Genomic DNA, 5,753 nt, shown 5'->3' with positions numbered 1-5,753 from the left:
ACACTCATCATCTTTGTCTTCGGTACGAAGACTTACCGCAGCAGCGAAGTCAAGACTGCGGCGTCGGCTGAGCCATGCGGACCTTGGGTCTCTTTGATTTGGGAGACTCGATCGACGCCTCCTTCTTCCTCTTCTTACTCTTGTCGGGTTTCGAGGCTTCTTCTTCACCAGGAGGAGGCGGTCTCATCGACACGCCTTCCCCGAGGCCTACAGAGGCATGATGTATTAAACTTACCGCCACAAAGAATACTGATAAGAAACTTTGGTAATGACAATAATGAAAGCATACCGTTGTTCTTGGCCTGCCACCGCGTTTTGGCCAAATCGCGCCAAACACGCTCGTTGTATGGAAAAGCAGAGTCTAATAGTTTGATCCATCCCGAAAGGTTCTGAACTGCGTCGGGGAACCTAGGCCTTTTGGGAAAAACCGTGCGGGCTTGGCCCAAAGCGGACAATATCACACCATGTTAAGAGTGTCATTGGGCCGTTTTAGCCCAACAACTGGTATCAGAGCCATAATACTCTAACGATGTGGGTGGCACACAGTGAATCTCGGAAATTGACCCGTGGATCGTGGTAGTGGGCCACGTGGAACTTAGTTCGAGGGGGAGATTGTTGGGTATGCGAACAAAGTCCCACATTGGTAGCTGAAAAGATTGGGAGTCTACATATAAGGTGTAGGGATCTCTTAATGGTGTGAGGCCTTTTGGGAAAAACCGTGCGGGCTTGGCCCAAAGCGGACAATATCACACCATGTTAAGAGTGTCATTGGGCCGTTTTAGCCCAACACATATAGCACATAAAAGCTAAATTTAGCCATGAAAAAAAAAATAGTATATCTGCGCACACATTACCCTTTTCAGACCCTACTTATGTTATTTTACTGAGTTTGTTGTTGTTGTTGTTGTCGTCTTTACTATTCGTGACAATAGGTCCAAATTGCTGTGTGAACTCTTCAAGAACAGATATTTTTCTTGAGCATGAACCACAGGCAACTGCAACAAAAAACATGGTCCACATTGCCCAAAGTAAGTTTGCAAATACAATGTAAATGAATAGATATAATTTTTAAATTTGTGTTTAGTACGATGAAAGTCATTTCTTAGAAAAATGAGTTTTCTAACGAAACCGTTTTCTGGTATTTAGCCATCAAATAATAATATTTTCTAAGAATAAAATGACTTCTTTCACTTATGGACGAAAGAAGAAGGATATAATTTAGGGGTTTTTGGTCGATAGGGGTTGGGTTAAGTAGTTGGGTCGGGCGGGAGGGTTGTTCATTTAAGACGGGGTTGGGTCTTTTCGTTCGCCAATAACAGCATGCCACATGGACTTTTAAGGCTGCGATGGAAGAACTAACGGATGAGGGGTAAAAATAAACCTAAAGTATAACGATAAGGTTGGATTTATTAACAATCTGAAACAGAGGGTAAATATATCTTATTTTCGATAGTAGAAAGATAAATATAGCCTTTTCTTTAATTTTAACTTCATATTACTTACTACAACTAACAACTTAGACATTATTGTTAATCATATTACTACTCAAATTTCATTAAGAAAATCTCCAATTGCTATTACTATTAATTTTTAGTATACAACTTTTCTCGAAAAAAAAAAAAATACTTTTCACTCATCAACTAAATACTGAGTTAACATCAGGGGTGGAGCTAGCATGCGGGATACGGGTTCGACCGGACGCAATAGCTTTGGCCCAAACTCTATATTTGTCTTAAGAAATTTGTTATATATGTATAAATTAATTAATTAAGAACCAAATAACTTAAATGAACTACAGTCTATAAACTTTAAACCCTAACTCCGCCTTTGATTAACATTCCATTTTTTTAATGAAAAATGACTTCTGTCTTATCAAACACATTTAAGTGCTCTTTTTTCTTATATTATTCAATGGAGTTTCAATTTATATGTTTTTTTTTGGACAGTGACAAGAAAAGGGACCATAGAAAAATATGACTATGGAAGTGATGAAGAAAACAACAAACACTATGGTCAGCCAAATCCACCTGAATATATAATGGCAAATATCCCAAATAATATACCTCTTTTTTTAGGCTATGGAGGTGCAGATTATCTTTCTGATGTAAATGATGTGCAAACTCTGCTAGATAAATTGCAAAATCATGATCCAGACAAACTTGTGCTGCAATATAAAGAAGATTATGCACATGCTGATTTTGTTTTTGGTATTAATGCTAAAGAAGTTGTATATAATCCTCTAATGGCCTTCTTCAAGCTTAATTGAGAAGATGTTCAAGGTTTGGCGGACGAGTTATCCAGTACCTATACTGATAGAAGGTACCCCGTGGAATTAGCCGAGACGTGCGCAAGTTGGCCCCGATATCACGATTATTAAAAGAAAAGGTTAATTGAGAAGATTAGCACTTGAAGATGATAAAAGAGTATAAGGTTGATGTAGGATTTATAATTGTTCTTCCATTATGTAGATATTGCACTTGTGATTTGAATAGTAATTACCAAGCACGTTATGTATGCTAAATAAATCATTGGGTTTATGTTAAAAGTTAGATCTTTGTACGAATAGCCGGTCGAATTTACTGTTTACTTTTTTCTATAGCTAATATAGATATATTACACGATTATACATATATTATACATGAATTATACATGTGTTATACATCCGCGGACTATTTTTAATTTAAGTTATTGGAAAGGTGGCTATTTAAGTTTATTCTTCTTAAAAAGAATTTTACTAGTTTGGCCACTATAGCAATTTACTTTTGAATGTGGTAATTTTTAGCTTAAAATCGTGTAATCTAATTAATTTGTCAGCTAAACATTCCTGAATTAATTAGCTGTCTTGGAAAAAATTAGGGTAGATTATATGAATCGTTATTTCACATATTCTCCATTTAAAATTTTCTCGGCTAATATTAAACAAAGCAAAAAAAAACGGCTAAAAGATCAAGAAAGGATAGGAAAAAAGTAATACATCTCGTTTGACCTAATTCTAAACTTTTAGGTTTTGACAACACCTAATTAATCAAGATTAAATACACAGCTCAAAACATTCAACAAAGCATGAAAAACTTTACATAAAGAAAGAACTGATCGCTAAAATTTGGATTACTTATATATGATTTAGAGAGAGAGAGAACGTAACATTGAAGTTAATTAATTGGAAACACAATATTTTCCCTATAATTTTTCCATAAGGTTAAATTAAAAGAAAAAGGCAAGAACATGAATTGAAGAACAAGAAGCTAAAAAACTGGTTCTGAATTTCAAAAAAAACATTATAATCAAAGACATAATCTAAGATACGAAGAGTCAAATATCATAAATCGAAATAAAAACAAACAGAAGAATATATACCTTTTCATGACTTCATGTATGGTGTAAAGCATATAATATAATGGTTGTGTAAATAGTGGGAAGAAAAGGCATTGACAAACATACTGCTGCTCATTAATAATTAATTAACTAATCATAGTAGAATATAATACTAAGGAGCAGCAGAATGCTTGTCAAAGTCTTTTCCCCACTATGCATAATAATGATATTAACAAATATTTTAGGGTTTTAGTTATTGTATATATAAGCAACAAAGAAGAAAACGCACCGCCATGCAAAAAGGCAATTTATGGAAAGTTATTAATAAAAACCTAATTCTAATTGGTTTCGTTCTGTTACAAAATATGGAAACTTTTATAAGGAAATTTCAGAGAAAGAAAAAGAAAACTTTCCATAAAACTGTAGTGTATAGAGGTGTTAATCGGGCCGGGCTGATCCGCTCAACCCGATTCAACCCGGGTCAGCCCGGTCCAGCCCGTTACTGTAGACTATAGCGCGGGTTGGGACGGGTTGGGCGGGAGGCGGGCTTGTAACGTCCATTTTTTTTAACGGGTAACCGAACCCGCTACAATCCGTTTCAGCTTGTTAACCCGAAATTTTGTTGTTTTTTTTTTTTTAAAATCTGACCGTTGCCAACGGTCTAATACCAAAAAGGACCGTTGGTATTAATACCAAAAAGGACCGTTGATAAACAACGGGCTAAAAAGCAATTTATGGAAAGTTATTAATAAAAACCCAAATTCTAACTGGTTTCGTTCTCTTACAAATATGGAAACTTTTATAAGGAAATTTGAGAGAAAAATAAGGAAAATTTCCATAAAACTGTAGTGTATATAAGGTATTCCTGTTCTTTTTATTTTTCTTATAAATATATATTATATTATGGATGTTTATTTAATACTTCGTTATGGATAAATATTACCCCGGTAAGAGATTATTTATATTTGGTACAATAGCAACTTACAAGCAACTTACAAGCAGCTTACACAGGAGCTTCTTTTCTTCTATAAATAAAGGAGATTTTAGTTCATTATGTACCTCAGTTTTGAAAGTTGAATAATATATCAGTTTCTCTCTATACTTTTTTTTAGTTTATTTACTTTACAGTTGTTATTTTATAACACGTTATCTGCACGAGACTCTGTCATCTCGAGTAAATACTTTGAAAGTATCAGAGGTACGGGCTTTCTTTTTATAAATAATGTCGAATATTTCTAAACTTAAATTTGTACCCCTCGATATATCGGGCAAAAGCTACATGTCTTGGGTGCTTGATGCTGAAATTCATCTTGATGCGATGGGTCTGGCAGACACCATCAAGGACAAAAATCAGGCACCAAACCAAGACCGTGCCAAAGCAATGATATTCCTACGCTGTAACGACCCGACCGGTCGTTTTGAGCTCTAGCGCGTCTGTTTGCTCAAAAGTTATCGTGTGCTTTATGAGTGCAAAACAATACAAATAAGTTACGGGAAAATCATAGCAAATCGTAATAATCCATTGGACCAAGAGGAGAACATGAAAATAAGTACTCAAGGTTAGGAGAAGAAATCTAAACAGCTTTTATTGATAATATTTGTTTGGTCTGCCTCTCCATGAAGAGGTTCAGAGCCTTACAATGGTGTTTTCTCTTCCCATAAGATGGGTATGTTTTTCTCTTCTCTCTCTCTCTTGTCAATAGTGGTCAAGAAGTAGCCCCCTTTCTAGGGCTTCCACTCTTAGTATTTATAGATGTGAGCTTTGTGAGCTGGCAATAAATGGTCGTGGCCACGCTGAGGTTCCATCCCCATGGGGGAATGAATGAGCCGTGCCCTCGTAGATTAAATCGGACAAGAGTCGAATCCTGTTATGAATAAGTGGCCATACCACTTATTAATTATGGATTAGCTCAAGACGAGATTAACTCCGTTAATTACCGTGAGATCGGATTCTGACCCATACAGTTAGTCCCTCCGCTTATTGAGGTCGTGTTTCGGCCGAGCTCGATGAGCGGACTTCATCGATTGTGATTTGATAAAACTCGAATAAGGGGGTCGACTTATTGACGGCGGTGGCCTTAGCCGTTTACACGTTGGAGAAGACCGTAGCCTTTCATATATTGGAGAGCCTTTCATACATTAGAGATGGCCGTAGCCTTTCATATATTGGGGATGGCCGTAGCCTTTCATATATTGGAGAGCCTTTCATACATTAGAGATGGCCGTAGCCTTTCATATAATGGGGATGGCCGTAGCCTTTCATATATTGGAGAGCCTTTCATACATTAGAGATGGCCGTGGGGAATGAGTATGCGCCGGGTACGTATTTGGTCACGTCCAGAATTTTGAAGGTGTACGGCACATTCTTTCAGCGTTCGCAGGCCGTTGCGATTATTCTGACGGCGGGACGTTGGCGGATGGCTGAGAAGCCGCTTCGC

At 36.8% G+C, this 5,753-nt stretch overlaps 1 pseudogene; it reads left to right on the top strand.

Moving 5' to 3' along the window:
- The window catches only part of LOC109233534, a 6,726-nt pseudogene extending 4,460 nt beyond the window's left edge, over positions 1–2,266 (top strand).

Source organism: Nicotiana attenuata, chromosome 10 (genome assembly GCF_001879085.1).
Source record: "Nicotiana attenuata strain UT chromosome 10, NIATTr2, whole genome shotgun sequence".
NCBI classification, from domain to species: domain Eukaryota; kingdom Viridiplantae; phylum Streptophyta; class Magnoliopsida; order Solanales; family Solanaceae; genus Nicotiana; species Nicotiana attenuata.
The sequence above is the reverse complement of the archived record's forward strand: the minus strand, read 5'-3'. Positions and strand labels throughout refer to the sequence as shown.